Here is a 24,683-nt window from a genome sequence, read left to right as displayed (position 1 = left end):
AGTTGTTTTGTTTTGTCCGTCTCCCCCGATTAGACTGTAAGCCCATCGATGGGCAGGGAGTGTCTCTGCTGCCGAATTGTACATTCCAAGCACTTAGTACAGTGCTCTGCACATAGTAAGCGCTCAATAAATACTATTGAATGAACGGCTCTGCTCCTCAAAGAGGAACAGGATGGATGTGCTAATCTTACCCTGTCCTACTCTTGACACTAGACCCTCCCCCTACCCCCCAGAAGCCACCAATGTCAAGGCCACAAGCGTCCCTTCTCAGAGAACTGAAGCTGTGCAAAATGAGCCTGCAGACAGGACTGGGAGCAAAGGGAGGTTTGATCCATCTAGAGAATTAAGGGCCCCGGGTCTTGTCCGTTCCACAGCTGGGTCAGACAGAACCAGTTCCCTGCACAGAGCCCCAGACCCCGTTTCCAGTAGCAGCCTCTGTGCTGGGGGTGGCAGCCCCCTCCTCTCTCTTCTCCTCTTCCCGAGATGAACTTGAAGCATGGAAATTCAAACACAAACATATTCACCAACTACAAACAACAGCTTCCCTTAGAGGTGGCGTCACAGCTCCTGACTCCATCTCTCCCCATGGATTATTATTATGGTATTGGTTAAGCACTTACTATGTGCCAAGCACTGTTCTAACTGCTGGGGTAAATACAAGGTAATCAGGTTGTCCCATGTGGGGCTCACAGTATTAATCCCCATTTTACAGATGAGGTCAATGAGGCATAGGGAAGTTAAGTGGAGTTAAGCGGCTTGCCCAAGGTCACATAGAGACAAGTAGAGGAGCCAGGATTAAAATTCATGTCCTCTGACTCCCAAGCCCATGTTCTTTCCACTATGTCATGCTGCTTCCTACAGTCCCTGGCCCTTGGGGCTCACAGTCTAAATCCCCATTTTGCAGATGAGGGAACTGAGGCCCAGAGAAGTGAAGCGATTTGCCAAAAGTCACACAGCAGACAATTAGTGGAGCCAGGATTAGAACCCATAACCTTCTGACCCCCAGGCCTGTGCTCTATCCACTACACCATGCCACTTCTCTTGGGAAATGCATTGCTGTGGACATGGAAGGGGTCCCCACTTCCATAGGAGCTACCACTAGCAGACATGGAGGGGTCCCCACTTGGGGACAGGGGTGTGTGGGGCTCCAGGTCTGCTCATTTGGTCAAGCCAAAATCAGCTCCCTGCCCCAAGCCCCAGTTCCTGAGTCCAGAACCAGCCTTCACGCTACCAGTGGCAGCCCCCTCTTCATTACTCTCCCCAAAGCTAACCCCATCTTTCATGCATGCAAGCACACACACCCCACCTTCCCTTTGAGTGGGACTGCATTACAGAGCTCCATCTCTCAATGGTGGGGTGCATTTGGGAATTGACCCGACTGCCCAACTGCAGGGGGATAAACTTCAAGGATGGGGAGTTGTGATGAGCCGCAACTGGAGTGAAAGAAATAGCCAGTAGGATTCTCCCCTTGATGATCCAGCCCCCACATGCAGAGTTCCGGAGAAGAAGACTTGTGGGGCTTTCCTCCTTCCAGACCTTAGAGCCAATGGAACCAGAATTAGCGGTCTTGGAATGCACCATAAATGCCTCCTCTGGAAATGGGGAAGAGTATCTTTGGTCTCATGGGAGAGAGGCGACACTGGAGCCATCCTCCCAGCTCATGTGTTATGACACTTAATTTCCCCTTGCACTGCACTTATTCTGCTGCTTTGGATGTTCCTGCTGACGGTTGGGGTTGGGAAACGTCAGTTTTCTAAAGTCAAACCGGCCCTGTCTCCGCAAAGAACCAGCCCTGACCATCAGGAAAAGCCCTTTGGCATCAGGATGGCGGAGCAGGCAACGAGGTGATGATGTGGAGACTCTTCCCGTGAATTAATCAGGGATGAGCTCCACGCAGGGAGTCCAATGGTCTCACGGTTCCCCCAGGCTTTAACCACTTGAATTAATCGATGGAATTTTGGGGCTTTTACAGTGTGCAGAGCAGGACTGTGCTTGGGAGAGGACAAGAGAACAGAGTTGGTAGGCAAGTAGACAAATGTGGTAGACAATCACACCTCCTCGCTTCAAAGCCCTCCTGAAGGCTCACCTCCTCCAAGAGATCTTTCCAGACTAAGCCCCCCCTTTCCTCAGCTCCCTCTCCACTCCGCGTCACCCCGACACTCTCTTTGCTCAACCCCTCTCTCCCCGCCCCACAGCACTTGTGTATATATGTACATATCTATAAATCTTTGTTTACATTGATGTCTGTTTACTCATTTTGATGTGTATATGTCTATAATTCTACTTATTTATATTGATGCCCGTTTACTTGTTTTGATGTCTGTCTCCCCTCTTCTAGACTGTAAGCCCAGTGTGAGCAGGGATTGTCTCTATTGCTGAATCGTACTTTCCAAGTGCTTAGTACAGTGCTCTGCACACAATAAGCACTCAATAAATGTGACTGAATGAATGAATATGTTCTCTGCCCAGAACGAGCTTACAGAATTGAAGGACTGTCTAGAGTGGTATTGAAGTGGTATTGATTGAACACTTACTGTGGAAAGCAATGTATTGAAATGGCAATAATTGAGGCACCACCGTTTGGTGGAAACAAAGGTTTAGCCCAAGTGAGCCCATTTTGAGCAACAGGGAAGATAACTTTTAAAATGCCAGTGTGAAAGTATCTTCTGGTTTAGAAAATCCTTTGTAACTCGCCAAATTTTACTACCGATCATTTGAGAACGTGTCAACAAGCTCTGGCGCCTAAGATGACCTTATCTGGCAATCAAGATGTCTATGGGACTGATTGAAATGTGCATCTAAGGGGGAAGGGGTGCTACTGTGGGCGTATAAATGTAACCGAAAAAGTGTCTTGGGGGGAAAAAGCTAATCACTAATCACCTCCCAAAGCATGGTGTTTGATCATTCTGCAGAATAAAATTCAGTGACCATAAGAACCATGGATGATCTCATTGACCACGCAGAGCAATGAACAGGGATAATTTTACATGCAACCTTACTAGGTGCTGAGCACTGTACTGAATGCTTGGGAAAGGACTATACAAAAGAGTTGGTAAACACGTTCCCAGCCCACAACGAGCTTATCCAGATGTTTGAGGTGGAGAAGAGGATGAGACATTACTTGGAAGTTCTCTTCAGTAAGGAGTAAGACTCTCATTCCACCTTTCTGAATGCTCCTTTTTTTCAATGGCATTTGTTAAGTCCTTTAGTATGTGCCAGGCACTGTTCTAACTGCTGAGACAGATCCGAGCTGTTCAGGTTGGACAACAGTCCATGTTCCACGTGGGTGTCTCAGTCTTCATCCTTATTTTACAGATGAGGTAACTGAGGGAGAGGGAAGTTGTATTGGACGATTTACAATCCTGTTTCCGTTCTGTCTCCTTCCCATCTTGTACTAGACAATTGACCATCCTGTCTCCATTCTATCATCTTCCAATATTGTACTAGACATCCTGTCTCCGTTTAATTTCCTTCCTGTGATAAATCAATCATTTAAGTTTGGGTAGCGATGTGTCAATTACATTACCTTTTACGGACCACCCCTAAGAACTGGTTCTGATTGGAGGCTGGAGTACGGGCAACACAAGGGGATTAGGTAGGATTTTGGGTACGCGCTGAAAGAGTTGTGGTCCAGTGGAACACAGAAATGCCTGCAAATAAAGGTACCAGGTTCGGAATGGCTCGGGGCTGTTCAAGACTCATAACCCCCTGGGGTGAACAGGCAGGCAGCCATTTTCCACCCTTTCCTGCTCTCTCAGCTCGCTCTCTTGGGTCTGTTCATTTCTACACCAAAGTTACAAAACCTCTCATGCGATAGAGAAGCATCGTGGCTCAGTGGAAAGAGCACGGGCTTTGGAGTCAGGGCTCATGAGTTTGAATCCCAGCTCTGCCACTTGTCGGTTGAGTGTGGGCAAGTCACTTAACTTCTCTGTGCCTCAGTTCCCTCATCTGTAAAATGGGGATTAAGACTGTGAGCCCCACGTGGGACAACCTGATTCCCTTGTGTCTACCCCAGCGCTTAGAACAGTGCTCTGCACATAGTAAGCGCTTAACAAATACCAACATTATTATTATTGCGAGATCAGAGTGGTTTCTCTGATAAAAATCCATAACAAAGTGAAGTGACTTGCCCAAGGTCACACTGCAGGCAAGGGGCAGAGCAGAGACTAGAACTCAGATCCTTCTGACTTCCGGGCCCAGGCTCTCTCCAATAGGCCACACTGCTTAGCACTTAAATGCCTTAATAATAATAATGATAATAATGACATGTCTTCAGCTATCACAATATGAGTGACTCGCAAATCCATCTCTCCAAAAATCTGCCATATGAGAGTGGGAAAAGCTTTTTCTTTCAGGACATTGTCATCGAATCATCAGTTAAGCTTCTACTGAACTATTTCCCCTCTCTGCAATTTCTATTAATGCCTGTCTCCCCCCTCTAGACTGTAAGCTCGTGCAGGCAGGGAACATGTCTTCCAAATAAGATGTACTGGACTCCTCCAAGTGCTTTGTACAATGTTCTGCAGACAGTAAGTGCTTGATACTGTTACGGATTTTTATCAGAGAAACGACTCTGATCTCGCAATCTCATGAGAGGGTTTCGTGACCTTGGTGTAGAAATGAACAGACTCAAGAGAGCAAGCCAAGAGAGCAGGAAAGGGCGGAAAGTGCCTGCCCCTCGTTCACCCCACGGGGTACGAGTGACAAACAGTCATGAGCCATCCCGAACCCAGTACCTTTATTTGCAAGCATTTCCGCATTCCACTCAACCGCAACTCTTCCAGTGTGTACCCCAAATCCCACTCAATCCCCTTGCGTTGCCCGGAACTCCACCCTCCATTCAGAACCAGTTCTTACGAGTGGTCCTTATAAGGTAATGTAATTGACATATAGTTACCCAAATTTAACTGATCAGGAACAGGAAGGAGATAAATAAATGGAGATTCTCAACACCGTGGGATAAATGGATAAATGGAGACAGGATGTCTAGCACAATATTGGAAGGAGATAGAATGGAGACAAGATGCTCAATTGCCTAGTACAATATGGGAAGGAGACAGAACAGAGACAGGATGGTAAATCGTCCAGTACAATACCCCCCTTTGATTCTAGGTGTGCTAACCACCGCAGGGTCACAGATCACTCTGATAATGGTGGCCAAAGGCCTGAGTCTCATGAGATCGTCCATCCAGTCGAGCACCATCTGAGACGTAGAGCAGGAATTGGAGTGTGGGGTTGTTGATTCTCCGCTGGGTCATTTCCACCGTCTGCAGGTCCCTTGCCCGGAGAACCATCCACGACCTCTGGCTTGACTTGCGAGTGATTAATCCACTACGACCGCTCGGCAATGCGTATTGCCAAGGACGTGGTGAGAAGGACCTGGAAGGGACCTTCCCAGGGAAGAGAGAGTAAGAGTTTCCCTGTCATCCTTTTAACCCAGACCCAGTCCCCAGCCTCAAAGGGGTGTAGGTTACTGTCTAAAGGCACTGCTTGGCAGCTGATGGCATCCCGCTGGAGGGCATTCAATTCCTCCTGCAGGGAAACCAGGTACTTTGCCAAGGTTTCATCTCCTCCCATGAGAGTGATAGACTGATCTGGTCTTGGGACCTCTCCAACGGGAGGGGGGGTGACCAAACAGTAACTCACATGGGGAGACCTTCAAACCCCTCGAGGCCGGGAACGCAACAGTAACAGTGCAATGGGAAGGACCTGAGGCCACTTTAAATGTGTCTCCATACACAATTTCCCTAACATGGTTTTCAATTCCCGATTAGCCCTCTCAACTTTTCCTGAGCTCTGGGGATGGTAGGGAGTGTGCAGGCTCCTCTCAATACCTAGACAGCGATAGACCTCAGCCAAAATGGACCTGGTAAAATGGGAACCCTGATCCGAATCAATGATGGAAGGGGGCCAAAATCATGGAATAACCTCCCATAACAACACCTTAGCAATAAACGGAGCAGTTGCGTGTCGGGCCGGGAAGGCCTCTAACCAACCTGTAAGGTGGTCAACGGTGGTCAGAACATAACGGTACCCTTCAGCCCTAGGGAGGGTAAGAAATCGATCTGGAGACCCTCTAAGGGGTGGTAAACCCAGGCTCGGCCACCTCGGGGAAGGGCCCGACTTCAGTTGGCATTAAAGCTCTGGCTGATGGAACAGGCCATCGTCACTCGCTTGGCCACAGGATAGATACCAGGAGCAAACTAGTGACGAAAACTTGGCAGCCAGGGCACCGGCTCCATAGTGGGTATTCTGGTGAGTCTGTAGACAAACGACTCTAAGTGCACTTGCAGGAAGTACTGGGCCGCCATCCGGAACCCAGAAAAACATATTATGCTCGACAGCCTCGTATTTAGTGGGCCATTTGGATCACTCCTTCTCCGTAATCAGAAAATCAGGCTGAGGCGCGGTGCCCACAGTGTTGAGAGCCTCCAGAGGAGGGTCGGGAACGTGTCATGCATCCCAGCAAGAGGCTTGGTCAGCTTTATGGTTTCCCAGACTAACCGAGTCCTTTCCCCAGGTGAGCGCTCTAACATGGATAACAGTGAGAGCAGCGGGAAGTCTGATGGCAGCTAAAAGGCGGGCTACTCGCTCACTATTCGCTACCGGCTGTCCTCCGGAGGTCAAGAAACCTCGGCTCTGCCACAAGGCACCGGTCGCATGGCAAATGCCAAAGCCATACTTGGAATCAGGGTAAATATTAGCGCGCAATCCCTTAGCCAGGTGAAAGGCCTGAATCAAAGCCTCGAGCTCAGCCGCCTGAGCACTACGTGAGGAAGGGAGAGATCTGGCCCATAAAACAGAATCGTGAGTGACCACTGCGCCCCAGTGTAGCGTTTACCCTGGTCCATAAAAGACGAGCCATCAGTGAACAAATCCACATCTGCCATCTCCCAAGAAGTATCCCGGAGATCAGAGCAGGCCACCACCACGGTTTGAACTACCTCCTCGCAGTTGTGTTCCTCCCCACCCCTAGCCAGGAGATCTGGGCCCATGAGTGTAGCGGCGTTCAAAGCTCCACATCTTTCCACTTGAACCTGGGTATTTTCAAGCAAGGCCAGCTCATAATGGGTTAAACGAGAAAGTGATGGTGCCTGTGTAGCAGCACCCCGTAGTAAAAGGACTACATCATGTGAAGCACACAGAATAACCTTGTGGCCCAGAAGGATCTCCTGCACCTTTTCTAAAAGCAGGACTGCTGCAGCAATACAGCGTATGCAGGAGATCTGTCCCAACATTACTTGGTCAAGTTGGACTGAATAATATGCAACTGGGCGGCAGTGCGGACCCAATGTTTGGCAGAGGCCACCGAAGGCCACCCCCATCTTTTCATGCACATAGAGTAAGAAGGGTTTTCATAGTTCAGCAGCCCTAGGGCAGGGGCTGAACTCAAGCTGACTCTAAGGTTGTGAAAGGCAGACACCACCTCTGAGGACAAATCAAGGGGGTCAGGGGACTCCTTCAGGAGCTGAAAGAGCGAACAGGTTATCTGTCTGAATTCAGGGATCCAAGCCCAGCAAAATCCTGCTGCCCCAAGGAAACCCTGAAGCTCACGCTTGGTGGTAGGCTGGGGCAAGGCCTGGATGAGGTTGGCACGACTAGGGGCAATCGCTCTCTCCCCTGCCTGGAGAATGAACCCCAAGTATTTTACCTGCCTTTGGTACCACTGCAACTTCTTATGGCTAACCTTCAGGCCAATAGCAAACAAATGCTGAAGAAGCATCAGACAGCCCTGCCTGCACAATTCCTCAGAATTCCCAGTAATCAAAATATCATCTACATATTGAAACATGTAGAAACCAGACCGGTAAAGAGCCTTGTAAAGGGCTTTGGAAAAGATAGTAGGGGAATGCACGAACCCCTGGGGCAATCGTGTCCAGGTCAGCTGACTGTTATCCCAAGTAAAGGCAAAAAGGTACTGGCTTTCAGGAGACACTGGGATAGTGAAGAATGCCCCGGTCAAATCTATACAGGTAAATGCCCAAGCCCGTGAGCTAATTCCGCTAATTACTGAGGTCAGGCTAGGGACCACCACATGAATAGGGGTGACATAAGCATTAATGGTCTGCAGGTCCTGTACAAAATGGTAAGTCGGGAGGTTCCCTGGCTGATGTATTGGCAACACTGAAGTATTGTAGGGAGAACTGCACTCAACAAGGATTTTGTTTTCCAAGAACGCAGAGATAATTGGGTCCAACCCTGCATGGCAAGGTGACATAGGATATTGCCGGACACAGGGAGGAAATCTGTGGAGCAGGGTATTGATCTTAACCTGTTCAGTTCCCCAGAGGAAACCTACATCTGTCGGGCCAGAGCTCCAAAGGCTTGGTGGCAAATTAAGCAAAACAGGGTCATCAGTTTCCATGGGGGCTTCAGCAATTATCATCAGGGAGCCTTGGCTCCTTGGGCTCAGCAGGTCCCGTTTACCAAGGAGACCCCCAATAGTTGGCGTGATTCCCTTCTCCTCACATTTAAGTGTGGCCCAAAGTTTACACAGGAGATCTTGGCTCATTAAGGGAGAGGGAGCGGATGGAATGATAAGGAAAGGGTGGTGGAGGCCAATCCTGGCTATCCAAACCTGAAGGGGTTGGGTCCGAGGGACAGCCTGCACCTTTCATCCTATCCCTATTATCTGCACCCTATCCTTTTCCCGAGCCCCCGGGGCAAAGGTTGGAAGAGCTAACCAGGTCGTGCCTGTGTCAACTAAGCAATTATAACATTTGGTAATAGTCACCAATTCAAAAAAATGTTCAGTGGTCTTGTTTACCAGACCTCCCATATCAGATATTGATGCCATATTATAGGGTTACCAGGGGCCATTAAGTTCATCATCAGCTCCCAAATATGGGAGCTCACTTCCCACTTGCCACTCCAGATGGGTCCATATGTCTGGATCGATATGAGCCAGAGAGTCAAGTGGGAGAGTATCTAGTCACTGGGGTCCCTCTGGGTCCCAAGGCCAACCCGGACCAAATTCTGGGCCATCATTTCTGCCTCTAACAGGGTGAGAGGATCCTCCACCACCTCCAGGGATATAGAGAGGTCTAGCAGGGATCGAGGATCCACGAGCGGGATGGCCACGACGGTGCTGGTGGTTTTTGGGACATTCTCACCTAAAGTGGCCCTCCCGATTACAGAGATAACAACGTACTGGCTCTCGAACAACTAAGACTTTAGCGTGTTGTTCGGCATTCATCCCTGGAACGTGGAAGGAGATCTCTCGTAATTCGGGAAGAGGTTTAGCTTGCCACCCGGGGCAGTATTTGGCAAAATAATCTTTAAAGCAGCCCAGTTGTACATAAACCGCCGCCAGGGCATGCAAATCCCAATCATTGTTTAAGTTCAACTGTGCCAATGACTCCGCCCCTTCTAACAATTGATTAAAGAACTCATCGGTGGTTTCTCCTTCCTTCTAGACTATTCCACGGAAGGAGTCCCAGGCCAGGGGCTTTCACCCCACCTCCCGTACGGCAGTTAATAAGGTTTGTCAAGCCTGATTAAGCCTTGTCCATCCCAGGTCCATAGTTAGGTCCCACCCGGGATCATTAGGGGGCCAGGCAATATTAGCGCCCACCTCATTTTCTAATTTAACAGTTTGGGCTCTAACTGTTCATCGGGGGAAAAGAATAATTCCATTAGGCCCTCCACATCCACATCCACTCAGGTGAGTTGATGAGTTCTAAATTTCCCCATCGTCCGGCGCTCTACTTCCCTTGGGTTTTGCTGAAAAGGGTGGGTATTTTGATGCCAGGTTATGAGGGTTTGTGGTTCAAAGGGGACATACATACAGATGGCCCCCATCACGGGCCCCTGTGGGCCCGGCACCTTTGTGAGAGTAGTTCACACTGGGGCTAGAAAGGCGGTATTTGCCGGGAGGGTGAAAGAGGTGCCATAAACTGGCGGTAGCGGGGGAGGGGAGACAGGCAGAGGAGGATATGAGGAAGGTCCGTGGGCTGGGCAGTCCGGGGGTTTTATGGGGTGCCGAGGACTGACCACAACTTAAGTCTATCAAGGGACGCTCAGCATCTGCCTTCTCTGGCGCGTTCGAATTAATTTTAGTAAGGGGGGTTTTATCTTGGGTTTTCACGGGTGCCGGCAATCCCTCTGACAATTTTGCTTAACAATACCAATTAACACATCTCATCGGGTCTTAAGTAGATCAGAATTTCACATAAAGTCTGCAGGGCTGTAGGATCAAAAGTACCCCCTTCTGGCCAAAAATTGAGACCCTGCCAAACAGTTAAATTTGTCCAAGAGTCATGGCACCACCTCAATAGCTTTTTCGTCATTACTTTTTCTTTCTTTTTTTTTTTGTTGTTGTTAATGGAGGATGACTTTGATCCCAGGATTGGAGAACTTTTGAATACAGGAGCCATCTCTAAACAGACGAGACCCCACCCTTCCCTGTACTGGGAAGCCTCTTTCCTTCAACCAGGAAAGACCCTCGGGGATGTCTCCCAGAGAACCCCAGATCGTCTCCTAGGGTGATCCCCTTCTCCAAACCCGGAGAAGTCCCCTCTCTGCGGGAACAGCGAAGAGTCCCCTTTCTGTGAAACACAGAGAGAATCCTACCCGCTTACCAACTCAACCCATGGGCACTCCAAATTAGGCTCGAGAGATCTCAAGGAACGGGTGTCCGGACCCTAAAAGTGGGCTTACTTACAGTTTTCCTTTGAGCGCGCTTGGGCACCTGGTTCCTGGAGATTCTAGAGCTGGTCTGTCCAATCCTGAGCACAAGGTCCCTTTGTGGTTGCCAAAATTGTTACGGATTTTTATCAAATGACTCTGATCTCGCAATCGCAGGAGAAGGTTTTGTGATCTTGGTGTAGAAATTAACAGACTCAAGAGAGCGAGCTGAAAGAGCAGGAAAGGGCGGAAAGTGGCTGCCCCCCGTTCACCCCACAGGGTACAAGTGACAAACAGCCACGAGCCCTCCCAAACCCGGTACCTTTATTTGCAAGCATTTCCGCATTCCACTCAACTGCAACTCTTCCAGTGTGCACCCCAAATCCCACCCAATCCCCTTGCGTTGCCTGGAACTCCACCCTCCATTCAGAACCAATTATTAAGAGTGGTCCTTAGAAGGTAATGTAATTGACACAAAGTTACCCAAATTTAACTGATTGATCTACCACAGGAAGGAGATTAAATGGAGACAGGATGTCTAGCATAATATTGGAAGGAGTTAGAATGGAGACAGGATAGTCAATTGTCTAGTACAATATGGGAAGGAGACAGAACAGAGACAGGATGGTAAATTGTCCAGTACAATACCATTGATTAATAAACTCATCATGATTATATAACAATTATATCACTTCCACAAATATTTAGACTCACTGCAGCATCCAGAAATACCAGCACCCAAAAAAGTGATCTTAAGAGGGAGACTTTGCCATTCAGAATTGAAAAAACAAAAGTAATTGGAAATCACAGTACTAGCTCCAGGAGGGACAGGGGCTGTGTCCAACTTGATTTGCTTGTGTCCACCCCAGTTCCTGATAGAGGGCCTGGCACATCGTAAGTGCTTAACAAATACCATTATTAATGATGACAATAATAATAAAATGGGGATTCAATACCTCTTCCCCTTCTCTGTGAGTTCCCTGAGGGATGGAGACAGAGTCTGACCTGATCATCTTTAATCTACCCAATGCTTGGTGCATTGTTTGGCACATAGTGAGCACTTAAACGGCACTGCAGTTATTATTCAGGAAGAGGTGGGTGCCAGCTGGTTTCTCACCAGATTTCTGTCCTCTCTCTCTCCTTCCCCTGCCTTGTTAACTAGAAGACTGTGGCTTGGCTCAGCAGCCTGGACAGTGCTGAAGAGGGCACATGGGAGATTAATCAATAGAGTTTATTTTTTGCAGACCACTTTATTAAGTGCTTGGGAGTCTTCAACAGAGCTGGTAGACATACTCCCTGCCTTCAAGCATCTTACATTCTACCTGGGGAGGCAGACACTAAAATAAAATTACAGGTAGGTGGGAGATCTGGAGCACAAGTGTTTTGGTGTGTTTGTGTGTGTTGGGGGTGGGGGGGAAGAGGGGCGGGACATGCATACGTGTGCACCACGCAGGTGGGTGTGAATGTATTGGAGTTGTCTGCTTGGGGGTTCTTGCATGTGCCCACCTATGATGAGAAGCAACGTGGCTTACCTGGGAGTCAGAGGTCATGGGTTCTAATCCCAGCTCCACCACTTGGCAGCTGTGTGACCTTGGGCAAGTCACTTTACTTCTCTGTGCCTCAGTTACCTCATCTGTAAAATGGGGATGAAGACTGTGAGCCCTTAGTGGGACAATCTGATTACCTTGTATCTACCCCAGCGCTTAGAACAGTGCTTGGCACATAGTAAGCACTTAAATACCAACATTATTATTATTATGTCTCCATTCTATGTCGGTTTAGTTACAATCCCCTGTCATGGGCCTCACAATCAGACAGTTGTAGGTTTTAATCTCTGCTCCACCCTTGGCTGCTGTGGGACCTTGGTCAAGTCACTTCCCTTCTCTGTGCCTTATTTACCTCATCTGTGAAATGGAGATTAAGACAGTCAACCCAATGTGGGAGAGGGAGGGTGCCCAACCTGATTTGCTTGTGTTCCGCCCCAGCTCTTGGTGCAGTACCTGACACGTTTTGGGTGCTTAAATACCACAAATGATTACTTCCAGCTGTGCCCCTTGTCTGCTTTGTGACCTTGGGCAGGTCACCTAACTTCTTTGGGCCTCAATTGGCTTATGTGTAAAATGGGGATCGAGACTGTGTCCCTGTCTGGGACAGAGACTGTGTCCAATCCAACTGCCTTGTGTCTATCCGAGTTCGTGCTGCAATGCCTGACACGTGCTAAATACTTAACAAATACCACAGTTATCATTATTATTACTATTACAGCAGAGTTAGTAGACACATTTCCTGCCCACAAGGAGTTCACAGACTAGATGGGAAGACATACATGCATATAAATAATATATATTCTGGCATTTTAGCACTTAATACCACAAGTATTGTGTTTATTATTAGAAAAGGGGGGAGGGGAAAGCAGAGACCCAGAGAGATTGAGGGACCCCAGAGTCATACTGCAAGTCACTTTACTCGCTTCAATACGACTGATTGATTGACTGATCGGGTAGTAGAGCCTGGGACAACCTCCAGTCTGAGCCACTGCCCACCTCCAACCCCTGGTGCCTGCTCTCTGTCTCTTGGACCTAAGAGGGCCATGCCTTCTGGCCTAGCCCAGCCTAATCAAGTTGATAGGGACAGAGATATCTGAGATTCCCCTGCCCATGGGAGCCACATTCTTCTCAAGACCCTCAAGGCTGGGTATGGGGAAGAGGGAGGGAGAAAAAGAAGGTGTCATCACCCCCTCTTTTTGCACTCCCAAGTTTCCAGCCCCCTTACCCTGCCTGGGTAAGACTAAAGGAATGAAATGTGGAAGGAAGGGAGGAAAGGAGGAGGGAGGGTGGTAGGTTGTCAATCTACAAACTAGAAGCTGGTGTCCTTTTTGGGGAGCAGGGGCAGTTGCCAGTGGATCAAGGGACTCGGGAAAGAGGCAAAACGTATCCATTTCATTCCATACAGATGCATTTGGGCTTACAGAACCCAGGGCACCAAGGGGACAAAGAGGGGAGAAGGGGGCCAGACCTTGTCATTTCTGTTGGTAGGATGGGAGAAAAACCACTTTGCATCTTCCCACTCTAGCATATGCTGCTAGTCCTCTCTACCCCTCATTCTGCTCATCCAGGAGGAATGGAGGGCATAGGGTAGACACACATGCATACAGATAAACACGCACTCCCCTTACTCCTGTCCCTGTACCCCCCCTCCCCCAGGGCCACCCCCCTCAAGCGGGAGAGGGAGTCTGTACTCTTGAAACCAGAACTAAGTAGATAGCTCCAATCGGAAGGGCCCGGCCAGCAGGAAGTCACAGTGACTATAAAATTAAAGGGCCCTGGGGCGACTTTACACTTGCTCTCAGGTCCTTCCATGGAGCTCCTGCCCGAAGCTCTAGACCTCTGTTTCCATAACCCTCTACCCATCCAAAGAGGGGCAGCCCCGCTCACCCTGCTCTGGTCCCGGCCCTCACTTTAACACACGAGGCACACACACACACACACACACACCCTCCATCCCCTCCTGGAATTGCAAGGGACTGGTTTGGCACCCACGATGCAGTGTTTGACCCTTGACCCCCAAACAAAATGGCACTGTGCAGAAGGAGGGGATACAGTTGTGGGCTTGAGGGCGGGAGGGAGGGGGTGTCCCGGGGGGCAGCAGCCCAGTGCCAACCAATTGCCCAACAGTGGGACTGGCGCAATCTCTCAGTCTCCATAGCATCCAGGGAGCAGGTGGTCAGTCCTCTGCTGTCCACGGGTTAGGGTGGTCCAGTTCGGGACTGCGCTATGGCTACCTAGGGATGGAGGTGACCGTTGGTTGACTGAGATGTGCCCCAGGCCATGTATGCGGAGAGTACCAGCCTATCACAGTTGGGGGAGGGGAAGACTTGGATGGGTCTCCAATGAAGAGCCAATTCCTCCAGTCAAGGAACAGGAAGTTGGATTTTGGGTAGGAGCCTGGGCAGGCATCACTGAGCCCAGGGGAACTTGGTCACTGCTCTGGTTTGTGGACTATAAGGTTGCAGTGGATTGTGTGTGTATATATGTGTAGTGGGGGATAAGGTTCCCTTCACTATACTCTCTCATGGGCTTTGCCTAGTGCTCAATATAGACCACCGATTCCTTCCACTTGCCTGAAACAGAAGCCAGAGAGCCCCAAGCTTAAAGCATAAAACTCACCATCCTGTCCAGTCCTGTCTGCACCAACATGTCCTTGGGGAAGCAGGGTTGGACCAGGGGGCCACGTCTCCTGGGATGCACCTGAGGCTCAGACTCCTGCCTTGGCCCTAAGGATAAACCTAGTCAGGTCTCAGGGTAATCTCACTCTGTGCCCTTGCTCTGGTCAGGGGTTGCTGCAGCCAGGGCCCAGCCCTCTCTGTGCCCCTATGCTGCAGCTGCACTGTCTCCTGCAGGCTCACTCAAACCAGAAGTGAGAGCGAGCACACGAGAAAAAGAGGAAGCAAGCAAGAAAGAGAAAGAGAGCAAGAAAGAGAGTGAGAGCCAGAGAGAAAGAGAGGGAGAGTGAGACAGAAAGCAAGAGAAGTGAGAGAACCAGAGATGAGGGGCGACCCCTCTGAGACATAAGAGAGAGGCTGCCATTCACACACCCTGCAGGGGAGGCCCTGACTAGCTTTGTCACCCCAGGAAGTCTGGGTTTCCCCAACAGACTCAGCCCCTGCAGACCCCCTCCCTGCCACACCCACCCACCCCCCAATTCCCCAGTCTTATCTGTGAGCAGGATTGTCTGGGAGACTTCTGCAGGGCACAGAAAGAAGCTGGGCTGCTGCCCTTTCTCTCAGGCAGCCAAGTCCCTGAACACTTACCCAATGCCAATCTGGTCCTTCACCCCTGCTCCTCTTCCAGTCCATCAGCAGTAGACCCAGATGGGGCAGCTGACCCCAAGTTTGGCCTGGAGTGAGACCACACTCTTTGGCAAAATTGGTGTAGGAGATACAGTCCCTGCCCACTGGGAGCTTACAATCTAAATCTGTCCGCCAGTCCACTGCACTTGAGGTCTTTCCAGGTGCAGAACACTGTACTAACCCCTTGGCACAGTAAAATAGAACCATGTAACTAACATGCCACAACAAGCTCACAGCCTAGAGAGGGAAGCATTGACTTTGGAACAACATGGTGAGAATGTTTCAAGGAGTTTAGCATTACATAGCACGCATGGCCCCTGTTCTCAAGAATCTTCTGGTCTACATGAGAGACATTAAAATTGAGTTACACACAGGGGCAATGGCACATAGAAGCTCAGTAGATGAAGTTGTATACCCTGAACCCACAATAAGCTTGAATCAGCATAAAGAACAAATAAATCAATATGTAGAGTGAAGGGGTGGCAGTGTTGCATTAAGACAGCAATAGTGTTTATCGAATGCCATTTGACAGAGCACCCTACTAAGAGCACCGCATGGCAGGGGGAAGAGGCCTCAGTCAATCGTATTTATCCAGCACTTACTGCAGAGCACAATATAACCATCGACAGATTCCCTGCCTTCCAGGAGCTTACCGTCTAGAGGGGCAGACAGACATTAATATGAATAAATTACATCCATTTGAGTATGAGCCATGACAAGTGGGTGGAGGAGTCATTTGGAAATATTCGTATATACTGGATTCCAACTCAATGAGAGATTTGTACTTGGTAACTCAGTCTCTCAGGTGCACATCTATTAAGTACCCCATGAATACTTTTGGAGACTCAGTTTCTGCTGTACAACTGTGCAAGTGTCAGTGGTGCTCTGGGTCAGGCTGACATATTTAGTGAGTGCAGAGTACTGGATTAAGCTCTTTGGAAAGCACAATGTAACAGACATTCCCTGCCCACAACAAGTTTACAATTTACTCCACATGGGTGGAGCTACTGAACCCCAACTCACTGCTGAGCTTTTGTGGGGCTGTTATGGAATCCCACGGTGGCAAAATGGGAGATTGTATCTTGGGGTTGGGAAGCCCAAAAAGAGTCCCCCAAGGGCCACCTGAGGTTGGCACAATCCTACCCTCGAGGGGTGCGTGACAATACCGCCACTCCACCCCTTCCCCATCAGCAGGTCTCACTTCCTGCCCCAAAGGGCTCACATTCTGATATTCTAATACTGACACTTCCAGGACCGACCCACGACACTGAATTCACTGAAGAGGGTGGAGAGTGGGGTGGGGAGAAGGTTTCCCAAATGGATGGGGGCTGGAGGTGCACCCTCTTTTGGATGATGGAGTTTGGGGGTGGGGGGAGTATGAGCCTTGCAGAAACAACCCCTCACCTTCCAGCACATTCCAGGCACCAAGTCCTGGGTTGAGGTTCTGGAAGGTGATGGATGATTTTATAGTTCAATGGGCAATAGTAGGTATCTAGGGCCTAGGCAGAGCACAGGAAGAGAGCTCAATGAGAGACACACACAGGGAGACATAGAGACAGAGACAGTGAGCATGCACCCCATGGTTTCTACCCCATCAAAACCCTCACCTCAAGACCCAGAGCAGCACTCATTCCCCCCACAAACAAGACTTCATCACATCACAACCCCTCACCTTCCTCTGCTCCTGAGAGCCAAAGCAGAGGCTCAGCTACAAACTCTATTAACCTTACACATCTGTGTGCAACCTAATTATCTTCTACCTACTGCAGCACTTGGAACACATATTAAGTGCCTACCAACTACCATCATCTCATCAACAGAATCATCAAACCTTCTCCTACCACTTTCAGGCCTCTCCATTGCATATATGTCATTAATCCAATTGACACGGACTCTCCAGTCCTAGGCTCCTGCCTGCCCCACCACACACACAACTCCAGCTTTTTTCATCCCCTCTTGGATAATTCAGGACAGGAGATATCATTTATCCCAACCCTAGATTATCAACTCCAGTCATTGCTATCACTACTTACCTTTGTCCAGTCCAGCGCTCAGGACAGTCAGTGCTTACCATATGGTAAGCATTTAACAAGTACCATTATTTTTATCAATAATACACACAAAGTCAGTCACATTTATGGAATGCTTACTGAGGGCAAAACACTGTCTTCAGCCCTTGGCTGAGTACAAGGGAACTCCTATCACTGTTACGTCAATTATCCCAGACTTGGGTCTCCCTTCCCTACTCCTTTAATTCAAATCCTGAGCCCAGCCCCTTCTTCAGTCCCCTCAATCACCATAATCAATAAAATCACTAATATCTCAAGCGTAAACATCCAAGTCATTGCTGAGTCATCCATATAAAGCCAACTCCACTCATAAGCCTCTCCATTACCATTAACATCCATTAGCCCAGCCTTAAGGTGTCCCCCAAAAGCACCAACCCAACTCTCTGCTGATCCATCAAAACCAAACCATTTGCCTTACCCACTTCAGCACTACTAGTATAAGAAATAGGTAGAGAAAGGCAACTTTGAGGGGCTTTTAATCCAATACATCAACTACCACAGCTGAACTACCAAGCCAACAACTACCACAGCTAGACAAAAGATATGCTAACCAAGGGAGCATCACAAGCCCTGCTCACCAAAACCCCAGAAAAACATACTCTGTCTTCTCTCCATAGCCTACAGCAAGTAGAGCCCCCAAGCCTTACCTAGGGTAGAAAAAGACACATCTGCCTATGGGGCTTTAAGAGGGCAATAGCATGCCCTATTGTAGGACACCTAATGGAGAGATTGGGTTGCCTATGGGGGTGGGGCTATAGGGACAGGGAAAAAAAAGAGGCAGAAGGCTATTAAAAAGAAAGGGATTTGCAGCTGCTCATTGTTAAAAGGATCTGGAAAAAAAACCTTAATCATAGACACCTGCAAGCCATTCACATACTCCTCGACGATGGGGTCTAATTCTCTTCCAGAGCTATCCCAGCACCCAGTACAGTACTTTGCACAGAGGAGGATATTCAGTAAATAAGAATGAATGATCAAATGAATGAATCAATCAATCAGTCAATAAACTCAAGCTCTTCCCTGAGGTCTCTCCAGCCCCTAGGCCCCCCATCCCCTCCACTCTTTCTCTCCTTCTTGTTTTCTTTTTAATGGTATTTGTTAAGCACTTTTTGTGTGCCAGGTACTGTGCTGGGCACCACGGTGGGTACAAGATATGTTGGACATGGTCTCTGTCCCACGTGGGGCTTGCCCTCTTGATCCCCCATTTTACAGATGAGGTGACTGAGGCCCAGAGAAGTGAAGCGGCTTGCCCAGGGTCACACAGCAGATGGATTGTGGAGCTGGGGTTAGAGCCCAGGTCCTCTGACTCCCAGGCCCGGGCCCTTTATGCTAGGTCACGCTGCTTCTCTCCTCCCTGCTTCTGTTCCTTTCAGCCTCTGGGGAAGGACTGTTGGTGAAAGAAGTAATTAGAGGAGGCCAAGTTTGGGGGGCTTTTAATCCAAGAGCCTGGAGAGAGTGGAGGGAAAAGTCAGGGAAGTTGAAGAAGACAGGAAGGAAGGACAGGTCAGCTTTCAGGCTGGCCACCTGGGTGGCCCCTGATGGCCCTTGCAGATCTTGTACCAACAGATAATAATAATGGTATTTGTTAGCAGCTTACTTTGTAGCAAGCACTGCATTAAGCCCTGTTGCCAAGGCTGTCACATGTCTCATGGAACACTTTTTTAATGCTATTTGTTAAGTATGTTCAACACTGTTCTAAGCCCTGGGGTAGAAACAAGTGAATTAATTCAGAAATAGTCCCTGTCCCTTATGGGGCTCACAGTCTAAGTAGGAGGGAGAACAGGAGAACCGAGGCCCAGAGAAGGGGAGTGACTTGGCCAATGTCACATAGACAAGCGGCAGAGCCAAGATTAAAACTCTTGAGCTTCTGACTCCCAGGCCCATGCACGATTGACTTTTTTGTACCTCACAATGTTGATCTGTTCTTTGCCACTCATTCTTCAGCATTCACCCTTCATCTGTGCTCCTCATTTTAGGGAGGTGGAATTTAGGGAAAATAAGGAAATTTTATAGTTCTTTTAAAGGCATGCCTCCTACGAGAGGCCTTCCCTGATTAAACTCTCATCAAACCTGGGGAAACGGGGGAATTTTATGGCTCATTAAAGGCACACCTCTTCCAAGAGGCCTTCCCTGACAGAACCCTCATTCCCTTTTCTCTCACTCCCTTCTGTGTCACCCTGACTTGCTCCTTTTATTCACCCCCTCCTTCAGCCCTACAGCACTTTTGCCCATATTCATAATTTATTTATTTATATTAATGTTGGTCTGTCTGTCTCCCCCTCTAGACTGAAAGCTCTGTTTGGAAAGGAAATGTGTCAGCGAATTCTGTTGTACTGTACTCTCCCAAGCTGTTAGTACAGTGCTCTGCACATAATAGGCACTAAATAAATAGCACTAAAAAAAATACCATTAATTAATTGGCTCTTAAATTGAAAGCCTGTAGCCTGGACAATGTCCCATGATGCTTTCCCATGCTGCCAACAAACACCCTAATGTTGGGGAACAGTTTCTGAGTCCCAGGTAGGACAGAAACTTTGTCTGAGGTGATTGTCTTCTGATCTAAAAACTTCAAATATTAGAGGTCACCCCATTTATCTTGCCCCTCATCGTGTGCAGGGCCGTTTACAATCTGGTTAGGTGTTATGTCTTTGAAGTGGCTTAACTAATGCCACAGAAAGTAGTTTTGTTCAGCTGGGAGAATTTTGTCAACAGTCAAACTGAAAAATTGCTAAGAGCTCTTGGCACTAAGCTGAAACCAATCCAGGATGGTGAAACTGATAATTGACCTTTGGGATGTCAGTCCCAGCTCTAATCCATGTATATGCCTTGCTTGTCACTAATCAGTCTATCAGTCAATGGTATTTACTGAGCCCTTACTATATGCAGAGCACTGTACTAAGCATTTGGGGGAGAACTATAGGACAGAGTTGGTAGAACACACTCAAACAGATCAGTAAATGATATTTTTAGGGTGTTTACTGTGGGCAGAGAACTGTACTAAGTGCTTGGGAGAGGACTCGTTCCCTGGCTACAAGGAGTTTATGGTTTAGAGGGGAAGACAGTCATTAATTTAAATCAATAAATTCCGGATATGTGCATAAGTGCTGTGGCACTGAGGGAGGGGTGAATAAAGGATGCAAATCCAAGTGCAAGTGCGAAGCAAAAGGAAATCTTCTATCTTGTCCAGCCTTGGTGCAGTTTTTAGGTACAAAGAAAGTGCTTAATAAATACCATCATTATCATACACACCTTGCTGCTGCTGCTGCTGCTGCTGCTGCTGCTGCAAGAACATGGGACAGTTGAGGGGAGTGGGAATACACACACACACACAATCACACACACCCTCCCTCCCCTGCTTCTCCCCCCTTTCTCTGTAGCTCATCCTTAAACTCCATTTCTTCCCTCTGCTTATGAGATATTGTAGTGTCCAACTCTCCAACTAGATTTTAAGCTCAGAATGTGTTGTGTCTTCATGTTTCAGCATCCCTTGATCCCCATTTGTGCTCTTAGACTGTGAGCCCCCAAGTCTAATTCCCACCTGTGCCTTCTCTCCCCACACTTAGTAGAGTGTTCTGCACCCATTAAGAACATAATGCCTTTACTACAACTGTTATTTCTACTATGGCACAGCTCCAAGCTCATCTCCTCCAGGATGCCCACCCTGATTGACTCCATCATTTTCTTCCCTTCCCAGTACTCTGTGTGACTCGTGCCGTTAGTGTCCCGCTCCAGGAGTCAGGAGTTGCGGTTCACCAGTGACTGTGCGTGGCCACGGACGAGTGTGTGGTCTGCATACCCTGAGCCTGGAGGGAGTGATGCCCTGACTACCACATGAGGCTCTGGGTCCAAGGCTGTGGATGACATGGGCCACCTGTTCTGCCCCCAGGCCCTTGTGCCTTGAGAAGATGCCCTTGGCCTCGTTCCTCTCTCGGACCCAGAGGGCTGCTGGCCTGTGAGCCTGGGCCTGTCCGGATGGATACCAGAAGAGATGACTTTGTCTTCGGCAAAATTCTGGCTGTCATCCTCAACTAGAGCTGTGGAACCCCATCTTGAGAGATGAGTGGATTACTGATATGGGGCTCCACAGTTTCCCATCCTACCTTCTGGAAAAAGCTGAGAACCGTGTTTCTTACCAAACATTTCAGTCTCGGGGCTGGGGGCGAAGAAACCAGCAGTATCAGAGCTGGAAAAAGCCACATAGCTGATTGTAGACAGCTTAGTTTGGGGTAGACACTTATCTCCCCATATCCTAAGACACTGACTCTAATTCCAAGAAATGATGTGTACAGACAGTAGGACATAGCAGCAGTCAGCTACATCTAAGACTTGCCCCCATCCCCCTTGGCCCCAGGCCCGCTTTGGAGCACTAATAAGTATTTGGGGAGGCTGTGCCTCTGTATCACCCCCCAGTGACAACGGCCTTGTTCAGGGAGACTGCACCTTTTATCACTCACTGGTGGTACTAGGCATCACTCTAGTAATATTATATATAGTATAATAATAATTATTACTATTATTAGTGGAACTGCACCTCGCTATCTCCCCCTGGTGGCACCAATCGTTATTCTGGGAGACTGCACCTCTCTATCGCCGCCTGGTGGCACAATAGTATAGTATAGTACAGGTTAGTTTAGTTTAGTATAATAGAGAAGCAGCGTGGCTTAGTGAAACGAGCGCGGTCATGTTAGTCAGAGGACATGGTTTCTAATCCACCTCCTCCACTTGTTTGCAGTGTGACCTTGGTCAAGCCACTTAACTTCTCTGTGCCCAGTTACCTCATCTGTAAAATGAGGATCAAGACTGTGAGCCCCATGTGGGACAACCTGATTACTTTATATCTCCCCCAGAGCTTGGAACAGTGCTTGGTACGTAGTAAGCGCTTAACAAATACCATCATTATTATTAGTAGTTGTAATAGCAAGGTACTGCACTAGGCTTGTTTGGGAGGCAGCTTTTCTCTATTGTCCCATGGTGGTAGTAAGTATTGCTCTGTAAAGCTGCACCTCTCTATCTTTCTCACCACCCCTGGGTGGCACTGATGGTTTTTTTTTCATGGTGTTTTGGAAGCATGTACTATGTGCCAGGCACTGAACTAAGCACTGGGTTGAGAAGCTCATCAGGTCGGACACAGTCTACGTTCCACATGGGTGTCACAAGTCTTAGTCCCCATTTTAGAGATGAGGTAACTGAGGCTCAGAGAAGTGAAGTGACTTATCCAAGGTCACCCAACAGAGAAGCGGAGGGGTCTGGATTAAGAACCAGGTCCTTCTGACACGCAGGCCCAAGCTGTAGCCACCAGGCGGCGCTACTTCTGTCCTAGACGGTGATTCTGGGAGGCCGCGCCTCTCTATCGCCACCTGGGGGTACTTTGCTCCTACTGCGCCTGCTTCTTCCCTGGGCCTCCAGCTCCTCTAGGTCGCCCCCCGCCTCCTTTCCCCCAGCCTCCCCATGGCCTGAATCTCCCTCCTTCTCCACATAAGCCAGATCACCATCGTCCCCATCTTCAAAACATTATTAAGGTCGCAATTCCGCCAAGAGGCCATCTCTGATTAAGCCCTTTTCCCCCACCCTCCCGCTCCCGCTCCTCCCTTTGGCATCACCTACACCCTTTGGACATTCTTTATTTTCCCTACAGCTTTTATGTGCCTATCTGTAAAGTATGCACTTTGTATACAGAAATGCGGTGGATGGGTGTGAGCACAGATGGGGTAGTTAATAATAATAACAATAATAATAAAGATAATAATAATAATAATTGTGGTATTTTTTATGCACTTAATATGTGCCAGGCACTGTACTAAGCACTGGGATAGAAACAAACAAATAGGCTTGGTTAGGCCTGACAGTCAATATTTCCAGCCATTCAATAAACCAACAATTTAAGCAAAAAGGCTTCAGGCATCGGGAATATATAGTTAGCAAAGCCCAGGTTTCCAATTGTGGCCGAGAGTTGAGAACCTCAGTTTGTGGAGCAGGGGATCGACTGATGGTGGGAGACACCGCCAGGATGATTGGGGAGGCTGAGGCAGGGGACCAACATATGCCTTATTGAAGGCACATCTCCTTCAAGAAGCCTTCCCTGATTAAGTCCCCCTTTCCTCTTCTCAGACTTCCATCTGCCGCACCCTGATTTGCTTCCTTTATTCAACCCACGCCCCAGCCCCACAGCACTTATATCTGTAATTTTATTTATACTAATGTCTGTCTTTCTAGGCTGGAAGCCTGTTGTGGGCAGGGAATGTGTTTAGTTATATTTTACTCTGCCAGGTGCTCAGTACAGTACTCTGCACACAGTGAGCACTCAATAAATATGTTTGAATGAACTGAATGAAGCATGGCACCATGTGAACCACCAGACAACTGCTCCTCCTCCTCAATACCCCCTATCCCCAGCACTCATGTCTCTGCTGAGCCAACAGAAGCACAAACCTGGTGAGCTGGTGGTGTTGACTGCTACAGGGAGAATTGGTAGACATATTCCCTACCCCATAATAAGCAAAAGTCTAGAGGGCTGAGAAGAGGAAGGACTGGAATCTCTGCCAGGGGAAGACCCCAGATGAAACCAACTGTAGAAATCCACTAGGCCTGTCGGGGAGGGCAATGACTGCTTCCAAGTCAGAACCAGAAGTCTTTTTAAATGGCCTGCCTCGGCACTTTTGGGTAGCCCAGTGGGTCTCAGGGAATGAGAGGGAGATAGCACCAACTGAAGGTTGGCAAGAAAACTCCAGGGATCAGATGTCATTGACTAGGGAAGCAGCATGGCCTAATGGAAAGAGCCTGGGCCTGGGAGTCATAGGACCTAGGTTCTAATCCCAGCTCTGACACTTGCTTGCTATGTGACCTTAGGCAAGTCACCTCATTTCTCTGGACCTTAAGAAGCAACGTGGCTCAGTGGAAAGAGCCCGGGCTTGGAAGTCAGATGTCATGGGTTCGAATCCTGGCTCTGCCACTTGTCAGCTGTGTGACTATGGGCAAGTCACTTAACTTCTCTGTGACTCAGTTACCTCATCTGGAAAATAGGAAACTGTGAGCCTCACGTGGGACAACCTAATTACCCTGTATCTACCCCACCGCTTAGAACAGTGCTCTGCACATAGTAAGCATTTAACAAATACCAACATTATTATTAAAATGGGAAT

General features: G+C 48.6%; 1 long non-coding RNA gene across 1 annotated transcript; it reads right to left on the bottom strand.

Moving 5' to 3' along the window:
* Positions 1-4,721: 4,721 nt before the first annotated feature.
* Positions 4,722-10,848, bottom strand: LOC114807861. The gene is made up of 2 exons (XR_003755900.2): positions 10,664-10,848; positions 4,722-5,390 (listed from the first exon to the last, which is right to left on the bottom strand). It is a non-coding gene; the product is annotated as an uncharacterized LOC114807861 (long non-coding RNA).
* Positions 10,849-24,683: the final 13,835 nt, after the last annotated feature.

This window comes from Ornithorhynchus anatinus, chromosome X5 (genome assembly GCF_004115215.2).
Source record: "Ornithorhynchus anatinus isolate Pmale09 chromosome X5, mOrnAna1.pri.v4, whole genome shotgun sequence".
In the NCBI taxonomy this organism is placed as follows: domain Eukaryota; kingdom Metazoa; phylum Chordata; class Mammalia; order Monotremata; family Ornithorhynchidae; genus Ornithorhynchus; species Ornithorhynchus anatinus.
This window is presented reverse-complemented; position numbering and strand designations above follow the sequence as displayed.